The sequence below is a fragment of the Rhincodon typus genome, chromosome 7 (genome assembly GCF_021869965.1).
Source record: "Rhincodon typus isolate 14 chromosome 7, sRhiTyp1.1, whole genome shotgun sequence".
Taxonomy (NCBI): domain Eukaryota; kingdom Metazoa; phylum Chordata; class Chondrichthyes; order Orectolobiformes; family Rhincodontidae; genus Rhincodon; species Rhincodon typus.
This window is the reverse complement of record NC_063338.1, coordinates 46,942,791-46,956,447: the sequence shown is the minus strand read 5'-3', so window position 1 is coordinate 46,956,447 and position 13,657 is coordinate 46,942,791. Positions and strand designations below refer to the sequence as shown.

The 13,657-nt window shown below is 39.8% G+C and overlaps 1 protein-coding gene across 4 annotated transcripts in view; it reads right to left on the bottom strand.

Moving 5' to 3' along the window:
• myo3b (myosin IIIB) overlaps positions 1-13,657 on the bottom strand; it is a 516,799-nt gene that overhangs the window by 372,115 nt on the left and 131,027 nt on the right. The window lies entirely within an intron of this gene.

Below are 13,657 nucleotides of genomic sequence, written 5' to 3'. Positions count from 1 at the left end.
TGACAACCCATTGTACTTTCACAAACATTTCAAAATCTTTTACAAAATACAATTTGCATTTAAAATAGTTTTGTAGACAACAAGCTTTACTGCTGATACAATTATTATATCATGCTTCTAGCTTTCTATTTCAGAACATGGTGGAAAGTTGAACAGACATAGTAAGCACAGTTATACATAGAAATAGATCTGACTTATATCATTACAGAAGCTTTACCTACCATTAAAGGAGAGTTAAGATCTAGTTTCTTGAACTACGATTGTACCAGCAAGTGATAAGTAGCCAGCATCATTAGTTGCTCTTTTGCTTATCCCAATTTCACAATCACCCTAATGCCCTATCCTATAAGGATATTCCACATAATCCTCTGTGTGCTTTAAATCTACAGTTTACGTGTTAGCTGTCACTCTCACACATTGATTTCTGCATTTTCCTAGCAGTGATGTAAGCAGGACTTGCTGGGTGTGTTTGTGCTCATTATTGTACACTGCAACTTGCCACAGTAAAGTTGAAACATAGTGACTTATCCCATCCACCTTTTCCAATTGCTTATTCTTCCCACCAATTTATATTATAGCCTCCAACTACTAAGTGCCAAGACCAATGTTTAAAGGACATATAAACATTTGAGAAATAATTACATTTAATAAAAAAGAGCTGATCAGCAGCAACTTGCATAAAATGGGCAGCACATAAAGAGTCAGCAATATTCATTTTCTATCCAACTACAATGCAAAATTAGCAGCTACATTTTGAATTTGGTGAACGTTATAGGACTGTTTTTATTGTGTAATTCTCAAACTATATACTGAAAAATATAGGCTTTCCTTATGAAAAATTAAAAATAATGGATTCTACTGTAAAAGAATGGAATTTTAGAGTTAAATCATGCAAAATGCAATCATTAATTTGTTTTGTTAATATGCAACATCAGCCAGGCTATTTATGATGTAGATCACACCACCAACTCACAATTTGAGAGGTCAGGAACAATCACCCACCAGCAGAAAACAAATAAACTCAAACTCCAGTGACAGTCAATCTCTTATCTTATTTGACATTCTGGCAGCCTTCATCAGGCTTTCTGAGCTGAAAATTAATTCTCAGAATTCATTAGTGTCACTACATTAACCATAGGTTGCAGCCATTTGCTGCCATCTAGCAACTAGACATCTAAACACCATTTCCATTTTGTCACACTGAGCAGCTATTTGCTGCCATAATTGGAAGCTGAGGATAAGGCATTTATTACCCATGAACAAGAGCAGACGCCTACATATGGTACTGTGAGAAGTGGCTTGAAAAATCTGCAGACAGCTTGCAGTTGCTGATAACATTGTTTGTGTTGCTGTGCCTTAATGATGTAAACTGCCATTTTGTTATTAGTAAATCAGAAAACCTTTCTTTTACACTTAGAAAAGAATATTCAGCTACAAATAGACAAAGGTAGAATACAGACTAGGCATGTACAGAACCAGTAGAATTAGCAGCTCCTGTGTCCTAAAAGCAGACTGCACTCCAGACTTCAGATCAGTACAGGAAATCATTAATAAAAACAAATATATCATTCTCAAAATTCCACATGAAGAGCTGTCCCACATTTGTATCAACAATCATTGCTCACTTTAATATTTGATGGAGAATTTCTGACACAAAATGCATCAAAATCCATATCACATTTGGCCATAAATGAACTTCCATCTATCTGCTTCATCACTGCAATTGCCAGCTGCCACTACTGTAATAATGTTTGACACTACCACTGCTTCAAGCTCATCTGCTGCCAAAACCTTCACAAATACTTTGGTTAATTCTAGACTTGACGGATGTGTAATGTCCATAATTTTGCCTATAGTTGCCATTTGGTTCCAAATTGGCACACACAGCATGCACACAAATTCAGGCACTGCCCATGCAGGATGCCATTTTGCAGAGAGGATATACATGCCTGCAGGGAGTATGCACCAAAAGTAGGCAAATCATAATGCCAATTGGCATACGGTGCTGGTTTAATGTTAGCAATACCATTTTAAAACTACAAAGCTTCAGATAACACCTCTCTTTTAATCTCTTACAACTGGATATGTATCCAACAGCAGATATGACCCCTCACAACTGCCAGTTAAAGGGATCGTCAACTTCTCTTGAGTTAGTTGTTGATTGATTTCTACTGGCTCTTGGTGCAATTGTAGAATTGTTTGGTGATTTGCAGAATTGCTTAAGTTGAAGCTCACAGCAAATCATTTGGCACATGACGCAAGTATGGCCCTCATTTCCAGGATTCTGCTCGGACCATTTGCTTCTAGACACAGATGCAATATTTATATCCACCTAGTTGTGTAGAATGAGTGAGCAGAGACAAGATAGAGAAGAACACGTCATTTGATAGGGGAGAAGGAAGGTGTTGGGGGTCGCTGGGGGGTGTAGGGGCTGGTTTGAGAGAAGGTCTGAAGGGAACAATTCTCCTGCCTTAACTTCAGGGAGGAACAATATTCTTGAGGTCTCCATTTCATTATGGAGGTGCTACTGAAATCCATTATATGTTGCAGCTAAGGGTAAGGGTGACATTGCCACTGGCTGTGAGAGTGACAGTGATCATGAACCTTTAAGTATCAAGTTTTTCCCAGGCAGAATATTAAAAAAATTTAAAACAAAATTCTGTGGATGCCGGAAATCTGAATTAAAAACAAAGTGTTGGAGATACTCAGCACGTCTGGGCAGCAGCATCTGTGGAGAGAGAAACAGAGTTCACGTTTTAAGTCCAGTACGACTCCTTTTCAGAGCCCTTCTGGGGCAGTTCACAAGGAAAGTCAGACTGGACTCGAAACATTAACTCAGTTTCTCTCTTCAATAAAAATTATCCTGACACTGACAGCTTTCCTGGTGAAATCTGCTGCTCCATTTAACAACAGCCCCAGTGACTGGCTTTTCTACCTCCCTTTTAACTTAAATAAAAGTCTCCTCAGCTTTTTGTTCTAAAAGTCCATGACAGAAAATGCAGCAAACAATGAAAAAACAGCAGCTGTCAGCCAGTCCCTTCCCTGAATATTGTGTTAAAGGAAGGAAACTTGCCATCCTTACCTTACTTGGCTTGCATGTGACATCAGACTCTCAGTTATGTAGCTGACTCTTAACTGCCATCTGAAATGACCTCGTAAGACTCTCAGTTGTATCAAACCACAACAAATTTTAAACAAAGAAAGAAAACTGAATGGACCACCTGGTATCAACCTAGACTCTAGAAATTACAATGACGAACATAGCCCTATCAACCGTGCAAAGTCTTCTTCACCAAAATCTGGGGGTGTGTACTAAAATTTGGAGAGGTGTACTACAGACTAGTCAACTAACAGACTGCAATAGTCAATCTCTCAGAATCAGACCATACAGACAATGACCCACATAAAACCTTTAGCCTCCCTTGATGTGTCCTGTCCCACCAGCAGGGCAGACCCAGAAGAGGTGATAACACAGTGGAACACAGTTGGGAAGAAGTTACCCTAGGAATCCTCAACATTGTCTCCAACTGCAGGAATTTGCATGGCATCGGGGCAAACATTGGGTGAAGAAACCTCCGGCTGCTTACTATACTGACCCCACACCCCCTCACCTCAGCTGACAAATCAGCAGTCCATATTGAAAAACACTTTGAGGAAGCATTGAGGGTGGCAAGGACACAGAACATATTCTGGATGGGGGACTTTAAAGGGTGTTATTAAGTATGACTAAGTAGTACCACTACTGTCCAAACTGGCTGAATGCTAAAGGGCATAGCTTGTACACTGTGTTGGTGACAGGTGGTGAGGGAACGAACATAAGAGAAAAATCATTTTGGTCTCATCCTCACCAATCAACCTATCACAGCTGCATCTGTACTTGACAGTATTATAGGGGTTGTTCTTGTGAATATGAAGTCCTGTCTTCATGCTGAGGCCACACTCTATCATGCTCTGTAGCACTATCAGCATGCAAAACTAGATGGACCTTGAACAGATCTAACTACTCAAAACTGGGCATCCATAACGTGGGTCTTCAGTAGCAAAATAATTGTACTTGACCACAGTCAAATAACCCACAATATCCCCTGCACTACAATTATCTTCACAGCGGGAGATCAACCCTATTTTAATGAAGAGCGCAGGAGGGAATTCCTGCAGCAGAACTTGATGAACCTAAAAATTAGTTTTCAACCTGGTCATGCTTTAACACAGGACTACTTGCATGTGGAACAGTGAAAGCAATGTGTGATAAATAGGACTAAGCAATCTCACACCAATGAATCAGTTCTAAACTTTGTAATCAAGACACATCCAGTAGTGAATGGTGGTGGACAATTAAACACCTCACTGGAGGAGGAAGTGCAACAAATATCCCCATCCTCAATAATGGGGAAGCCCAGCACATCAGTGCAAAATACAAGGCTGAAGTGTTTGTATCCATTTTCAGCCATATAAGCCACATGTATGATTCATTTCATCCTTCTCCTGGTGTCCCCAGCATCACAGATGCCAGTCTTTGACCAGTATGATTCACTCCACATGATATCAAAAAATGGCAGAAGGCACTGGATACTGCAAAGGCAACTGACAATATTCTGGCAATAGTACTGAGGACTTGTGCATCAAAACCAGCCACATCACGAACCAAACTGTTTCAGTACAGCTAGAACACTAGCATATGTCTGACAATGTGGAAAGTTCCCCAGGTATGACCTGTTCACAAAAGGCAGATCAATCCAACCTGGCCAATCTGTCAGTCAAGTCTCAATCATCAGGAAAGTAATAGAATGAATCTTTGACAGTGCTACCAAGCAGCACTTGCAAAGAAAAAAAACGCTCAGTTTGGGTTCTGCCAGGGCCACTCAGCTCCTGATTTAATTACAGCCTTGGCCCAAACATTGACAGAAGAGATGAACACTAAAGGTGGGGTGAGAGTGATTACCCTTGGCATCAAGGCAGCATTTGACCAAGAGGAGCATCAGGAAGTCCACAGAAAAGTCAATAGAAACTAGGGAATGCGCTTTACTGGTTGGAGTCACACATAGCACAAGAGGAAGATGGCTGTGGCCATTGGAGGTCAATCAGCACAGCCCCAGAACATCACCTCCTCATAGTATCTTACCTCAGCAACCCAACCCCACAGAGCCTGCTTCTACCTCCTTCTCCAAATCCACAAACAAGACTGCCATGGCAGACCCATCATTTCAGTCTGTTCCTGCCTCATTGAACTCATTTCTTCACATCTTGATTCTATTTCTCTCCCCTTCAGACTCTTCCCAGTTACATTTCTTCTGATACTTAATGCCAATTCCACAATTTCCAGTTTTCTAGCCCTAGCATCCTCTCTTCACCATTTACATTAACTCTGTATGTCTCTCCAGAGATGATGTTAGACCTGCTGAGTTTCTTCAGTGATTTCTGTTCTTGTTTTAGATTTCCAGCATCACAATATTTTGCTTTCATTAAAACAGCCGACAGTGCGTATCATTCCATAAATAAATGGAAGCATATCAAGATACATTGCATGCACAGATTAGCAGCCCATCTAACAAAATGTCCTCATAATGGAGTAAACTAGCTGGACAACATTGGCACAACATATATTAGCATCAAAAACAACTTAGCTGGAAATCTAGCACTTAAAGTGGCTGCTGCTTTTGCTGACATAACGACATGAAATTTGTTCCAGGTGAAGTTCCTTAAGATGTTTCATAAACTCAAAAGATGCTACATCAAAACACAATTTTTAAATCTACATCAAGCAAACAAACATTAAACTTTTAAACAACAAGTCAATCTGATTTAAGATACCATTCTGACGTTAAAGGTTGGTTTCATATTTACCGGAGTAATGTTGGGACTATCTGTACCATAAGCACAGGTCTTATGAAGCCATTTTCAAATCCAAACTTGCTACTCTCACGAAAGATTACAGGTGAATAAACGGAAAGCTTAAGCTGACAGCTGTAACACCCTTAAACCATTTATCATAATCCAACTGCAGCCCATACTGCACTTTCAGTGGCAAGAAGTGAATCATTGTAAGTTTGCGAAAGATTTGTGTGATTTTTGACACCTGTCACTGACGAGGCAAAGTACTCTGAATTATTATGAAATCATGAGGACCAGTGGGTGTAAATCAGGCATTGATTTAACATGAGACATACATTTGAAAACCTCTAATATATAATAATTGGTGTGCATTGTGTACTGTGCTTGTAATTAGTAAAGGCAAAGTTGTCAGCAAACATAAGCTCGTAAATGTACCATCTATAAATGGACCAATTTTTGGAAATAGAGAAAGATCACAGTTATAGAGCTTGTTGTTTTCATTCTGGAAAATAAACAATAAACAGTTTTATTTTACATAGGATTACACATAGTACAGAAATAGCTATTCAGCCAAACAGGTCCCTGAAGGTCTTCATGCTCCACTCAGTCTCCTCCAATCTTTTCCATCTAAATTTACCATCAAAACCACCCAGTCTCTTCTCCCTCGCTGGCTTCTGTACCTTCCCCCTAAATGTATCTATGCAACTCACTTCAATCATATCCTGGAGTAACAATTTTTTAAATTCACTTGTGGGATATGGACATCACTGGCAGGGCCAGCATTTATTACCCATTCCTAGTTGACCTTAAGAATGCGGTGGTGAGTTGCTTGCCTGATCCTCAGCAGTCCATTAACTGTACATAGACCCATAATGCCATTCCGGATAGAACTCCAGGATTTTAGCCCAACAAAACTAAAGAATTGGCAATATATTTCCAAGACAGGATTGTGAGTGACTTGGAGGGGAACTTGCCGGTGGTGGTATGCCCGTGTACCTGCTGCTCTTGTCCTTCTAGATGGCCGTGGTTGTGGATTTGGAAGATGTTAAGGATCTTTCTTGAATTTCTGCAGTGCATCTTACAAATGGTACACATTGCTGCTCTGAGTGTTGGTGGTGGAGTGAGTGGATGTTTGTGGATGTGATACAAATCAAGTGGGCTACTTTGTCCTGGATGATATCTAGCTTCATGTGTTGTTGGAGCTGAACTCATTCAGGCAATTTGAAAGCATTCCATCACACTCCTGTCTTTGCCTTGTAATTCGTGGATAGGCTTTGGGGAGTCAAGTGATGTCAAGGACATTCTTGTAATGTATGATCCTGTGAGTATGACTGTCAGGCTGTTGCTGACCAGTTTGTGAGACAGCTTTCCAAGTTTGTCACTAGCCACCAGATGTTACTAAGGAAGACTTTGCAGTATCTACGGTGCTGTTTCTTCCATTGCTGTTTCTAGTGCCTAGGTGTTCTGTCTGGTTTCATTTCTTTTTGTAGCGACTGTTAGAACTGAATGGCTGGACAGGCCATTTCAGAGTTAAATTATTTATATTTACTAATTAACAGAAGTTTCAACTTCTGTCCTGGCTTTTGGTAAAGAAGTTACTTCTGAATTCCTTATTGGATTTCTGGGTTTACTAAATATTACTGTGAGTAAGAACTCAAAATTACAGATGATTTTCCTGAAAATTGAGCAATTTTACACAAATCATCTTTATTCATTTGAAAAGTTACAAAAATCCACTGAAAATAGATAATTCCACTAAAGGTATTTCTAGAACAAGCAAGTGTCCCAATATCACATTGTATGCACGTTGCAGTACTGATGTGTCAGAGTCAAAGTGCCTTAAGACAGGAAGATGATTCAAATGTCACAGTCAGACAATGAAAATTACTGTCCTACCTTAAGGCAGGTTTAGAGGTAGTGAAGGCATTCAATGGATTGAACAGTACCTGGTGCTGACCCTGCTGCCTCCCACCTTTCTACTACTGTCCTAATTAAGTTTGGAGTGGAAAGTCTTGCGGCAGCCTTCCTACTCTGCTGCCAAATCTTTTTGTCTCAATTTGTTCATGGGATGAGGCTGCTATTGGTTGGGCCAGCATATATTGCCCATCGCTGAGTGCCCTGGACAATGTGGTGATGAACTGCCTTCTTGAACCACTCATGTCCATGAGTGCAGGGACATCCATGGTGCTGTAGGAAAGGAGTTCCGAGATTGTGACCTAGCAACAGCAAAGGAATGGTGATACAGTTCAAAGCCAGGACTGTGTGAGGCTTGGAGGAGAACTCACCAGTGGTAATGTTTCCAAGTATCTGTTGCTCTTGTCCTTCTAGAGGGTAGAAGCCATGGATTTGTTGAAGGGGATTTGATGACTTGTGGCAGTGCATTTTGAAGGTGTTACACAATGCTATGATTTTGAGATCAGTAATGAGAGAGTGAATGTTGAATATAGTGGATGGGATGACAATCCAGTGGGCTGCTTTGCCTTGTCTTAAATGGTGGCAAGATCCTTGAGTGTTGCTGCTGCTGCACTCATCCAGGCATCCATCACACTCCTCACATGCATTGTAAATGGTGGACAGGTATTCGGAAATAGGAGGCGAATTAATTGCCATAGAATTTCTATCCTCTGACCTGCTTTTGCAGGCACAACATTTATATGGCTGGTCAAATACAGTTCTGGTCAATAGTAACCTCTAGAATTTTGACAGTTGGGGATGCAGAGACGGTAATACCATTGCGTGTCTACACGCAACAGTCAGCTTCTCTTCTATTAGAAATTGTCATTGTTTGGTACTTGTGTGGTGTGAATGTTACTTTCCACTGAACAGGCCAAGCCTGGATGGGTGAGTACACTTTGACCACATTCATGCCCTTGCCTCTGATCATCCTCCCTATCACTCTCCTATCAACTCTATTACACTCTCACTCACATTTGGCCAAGATCACTCAGAGGCTCTGAGCCTCTGATAGCTGCACTGCAAGCGGCTTCCAGCTGTAGCGCTGTGGTGCGGACATCAGTGAAGACCCAATGGCCAATTAGCACTGTCAGCTCTTGGGATTTCCATATTAAGGATCAGTGATTTCAGAGAATGCCCGCTCTGGTCACTAAAGTGCCTGAAACATTCTTAATATGCTGGCCTTCACCAAAGGAGGTGATGTGGAGCTCTTGCTGGCTCTCCATCTGACAGGCAAAATTCCAGACACCTGGATTAAATACCATCCTGAATAATTTACTACGTTTCTGCTTATTATACAGAGAACATTTTTAATCTTATCTCAAAAAGTTTGATGAAGTTCAGATGCTTCCACTGATGTAAGCAGTAACACCTCAAAGTATCAAGTATTTAGGAACATAATTAATCAATACTTTATTGATTTAGCACAGCCAATTAATCTAATCTACTACAAAATACAAAAATCAGTGAAAAACCTGGACTTCTGTCCAGAACAAACCATAATTTGCCCTTTGGACAAAGCAATACAAGAAAACTGGAGCTTAAAGAAAATCTCAGAGCGAAGCACACAAGCTAGACCAGAAAAGCATGGATTTCTCATCATGGTTTAAAAGGGACAGTAGCAATGTAGAGAGAAAATTGACTGAGTGATAGAAAACTAAAGAGTAATGGTCAATGGCTGGAGGATGGTTTGTAGTGGTTGGTACGAGGACCGTTGTTTTTCCTGTATGTTAGTGATCTGGATCTTGGTGTCCCCGGGTCAATTTCCAAGTTTGCAGATGAAACTGAACTTGGAAGAATTGTAAACTGACAGAAGGACTGTGTGGATCTCTAAAAGGATACTGACAAGTTGGTGCAGTGGGCAGATAGATGGCAGCTGAGCTGCAATACAGAAAAGTGTGAGGTGATGCACTTTGGTCAGAAGAACACTGAAGGACAAACTAAATTAGGGACACAATTCAAAAGGGAGTGCAGGAGCAGAGGGACCTGTGTGAATATGTACACAGACCATTGAAGGTGGCAGGATAAGTGGACAGGGCAGTAAATAAAACATACTGTGTTCTCAACTTTATTAATCGAGGCATAGAGTACAAGAGCAAGGAAGAAGAAGGATGTTGACTTTGCACAAAATACTTATTAGACCTAAGCAGGGGTATTGTGTACAGCTGTGGATGTGACATTACAGGAAAGATACAAATGCAGAGCAAACAGTGGACAAGCAATCTATTAGAATGGTTCCTGATACGAGAAACTTCAGCTATGAGGACCAACTGAAAAGGCTGGCACTATTCTTCCTGAAGAGAAGGCAGCTGAGAGGTGATCTGCTTGAGGTTTTCAAAATCATGTGTGGTCTGGGCACAATAGATGGGGGAAGCTATTTCCATTTGTGAAAGAAACAAGAACAAGATGGCAAAGTTTTAAAGTGATGTCCAAACAAAGCAAAAAAAAAACTTTCTCACAAGTGCGTTATTAGGGTATGGAATGCACTGTCTGGAAATTTGTGGAGGCAGGTGCAATTGTGGCTTCAAGAGGGCACTGTATTTTTGGATAGTAATGGTGTATAGGAATATAGGAAAAACACAGAAGATCGGAACTAAATAATAGAGCAGGTCTAAGCAAGATAGGTTGAGTGGCCTCCTTCCGGGAATGAAGTAATTCTGTGTAAAGCAGTTATCATATATATAGAAGCATGCCTGATTATTATGTTTTAATACAGTATAAGCACTTCTGATGCAGTAATTTGGCATTCAAGTATTTTATAAAGATAGTGCCATACATGACACATAAGGGGTGTCTGCAGATTACTGATTGCAGGTCTACAAATCAAAGACAGTTTACTTAAGTTGATATTGCATATTTAATGTAATAGCATTATACATTTCAAAACTAACAGAATATTAGAGTGTCAACCTTGTTACTGAATATGAACACAAATGATTAAAATCACCATTGAATGCAAATTATACTTGAGCCATTTCTCAGCAATTATCTTCATGAAAACAAACATATGAATTCAGAGCAGGAGTTGGCCATTGGATCATTTGAAACTGATCTGATTGTAAACTCAACTCCATACTCCTTCCTAGCCCTGATAACCATGGACTCCATTCTGTGATGGGAGGAAGGGGATCCAGTGGCTGTCATTGTCTATGTAGTTGCCAACAACTTAGGTAGAATGAGGAAAGATGTTCTGCTGGAGAGGATGAAGAGTTAGGCAATAAATTAGAAAGCAGAACCGCAAAGATTACAATCTCTGGATTATTACATGAGCCATGTGCAAATTGGCATATCATACATAAAACTATAAAGTTGAATATGTAACTCAAAGACAGGTATAGGAAAAGTGGGTTCCAGTAGATTGGTCACTGGCGCTAGTATTGGGGAAAGCAGGACTGGGCTAGCATTCTTGCCCTAATGGTACTGTGGGTCTAACTATAGCACATGGACAATAGCACCTCAAGAAGAAGTTCACCATTACCTTCTCAAGGGCAATTACAGGCAGGCAATAAATGCTGGCCAGCCAGCAACACACATGTCCTACGAGTGAAATAACAACAAAGCTCAACAAGGGAAGTAGGGAGAGTTTTAAACAAAATAGACTGGGTATCAAATGTAGAAAGATGCAGTATTTTAAAGAGTAGTGACAGATAAGAGAGGAAAATAGTAGCATAGAAAATGAGAGTCAGAGAATGGCGATAAAGGGCAGAGAGAAGAAAACCTAGGCATCTGTAGCTCAATGCATGTATCGTTCATAACAAAAGTAAAGAAACTGATAGCACACATTGAAGTAAATAAATATGATCTGATAGCCATTAAATGACATGGTTTCAGGATGACAAGGATGGGGTTCTGAATATTGAGAATTTGCATATGACATTTCAGAAAAACACTAAGCTAGGGCAAAGGTGAAGGGGTAGCACTGTTAATTAAGTTTGGCATTTGTGCAATGATTGGAGGTGACCTTGGATTAGGTGATGAGGATATTGAAACATTGTGCATAGAGATGAGGAATAGTCAGGGGTCAAAGTCCTAATGGGACTGGTCTACAAGCCCGCTAAAAGTAGCCACAATGTGGAAGAAAGTATTCAAGAAGAAATATTAAGTGTTTGTAATAAAAGCACAGCAATAATCATAGAGGAGCTCAAAGAATGCTTTTAAGGTAGCTTCTTTGAGCAAAGTGCTTCAGAATCTACCCGACAGCATGTTATATTAGAACTAATACTGGCGTAATTTTTACATATTGTGTAATGTGACGGGATTAATTAACGACCTCAGAGCAAAGGCATCCCCAGGTAGCAGCAACCATAATGTGACTGAATTTTACATTCAGTCTGAAAGGCCGAAGATTGAGACTAAGACCAGCATTTTAAACCTAAATAAAGGCAACTATGTGGGCATGAAACAGGAGCTAGCTGAAGGCTAGGGGGTAAATTAATAGTACAGAGGTACACATTTAAAGGGACATTTCAGAATAACTATATTCCAACCATAAAATAAATAAAGGGAGGATTAAATTCTACGGTTAACTAAAGAAGTTCGAGATAGCGTCAAACTTAAGGAAAAGCATAAAACTATGCAAAGATGAGTGGCAGGCCAAATGATTGGTCATAATCCAAAGCACAGCAGATGATGGCTAAAATATTAATCAGGAGAAAGAAATTAAAGTTGACAGGAAGCTAGCTAGAAATGTAAAAATGGATAGCAAGAGTTTCTACACATAATTAAAGAACAAAAGTGAGAGTTAGTACTCTAGAAAGTGAAAATGAAGAGTTAATAATAGCTAATATGGAAATAGAGGATTAAATGAACAAATATTTTGCTTCAGTCTTCAGTACAGAGATAAAAAAAATTGTAACAACAGCTGTAAAATCAGAAGGATGGAAGGGAGAGAGGACCTTAGTTAAATTATGAAGGGAATATCACTAAGCAGACTGATGGAACAGCAGCCTGACAACAGTCCAGGTTCAGACTGATTGTAGCCTAGGGTCTTTAAAAAGGTGGCTAACGAGGCAGTAAATGTGTTGGTATTAATTTTCCAAATTTCTGCCAGTTCAGGAAAGGTTCCATTGGACTTGAATGTAGTAGACACCTCAATTCAAGAAGGGAGGAGGGCAGAAAACAGGAAACTATAGGCCAGTTTGCTTGACATCTGTTATGGGTATTTTGTTAAAATAAATCATTAAAAAGAGATTGTCATTGCACATGTAGAAAAATTCAAAATGATCAGGAAGAGGCAACATTATTTCATTATGCAGGAATCATGTTCAACCAATTTGCTGAGTTCTTTGAAGGAGTAACATGTGCTGTGGATAAAAGGGAAACTGTAGATTTACTATACTTGGATTTTCAGAAGGCATCTGATATGGTGCTAAATCAAACGTTACTGTGGAAAATAAAAAAAAACTCATGGTTTCGGCAGTGACATATGGATAGAAGACTGGCTGGCTGGCAGTAAGCAAACTATGCATAAATGGTTGTCTATCTGATTGCCAGGTTATGACAAGTGGAATCCTACAGGTATCTATGCTGGGGCCTTACCTTCTTGCAATTTGCATCAATGACTTAGATAAGGGCGTTGCAGGCATGGTAGCTAAATTTACAGGTGACACCAAAATAAGTAACAAAGTATGTTGTAAAGAAGAAATGAGGAAGGTGCGAATAGATAGATAGGTTGAGTAAGTGGACAAAGATCTTGTTAATGGAGTATAATGATGGAAAATGTGAATTTATCCTCTTTGGCAGGGAGAATGAAACAACTGCAGAATTCTGAGGTGCAAAATGATTTGGGTATTCTAGCGAATAAGTCATAAACAGCATGCATGCAGGAATAGCATATAATCAAAGGATGCTTTCCACAATATGAGGGGAATTG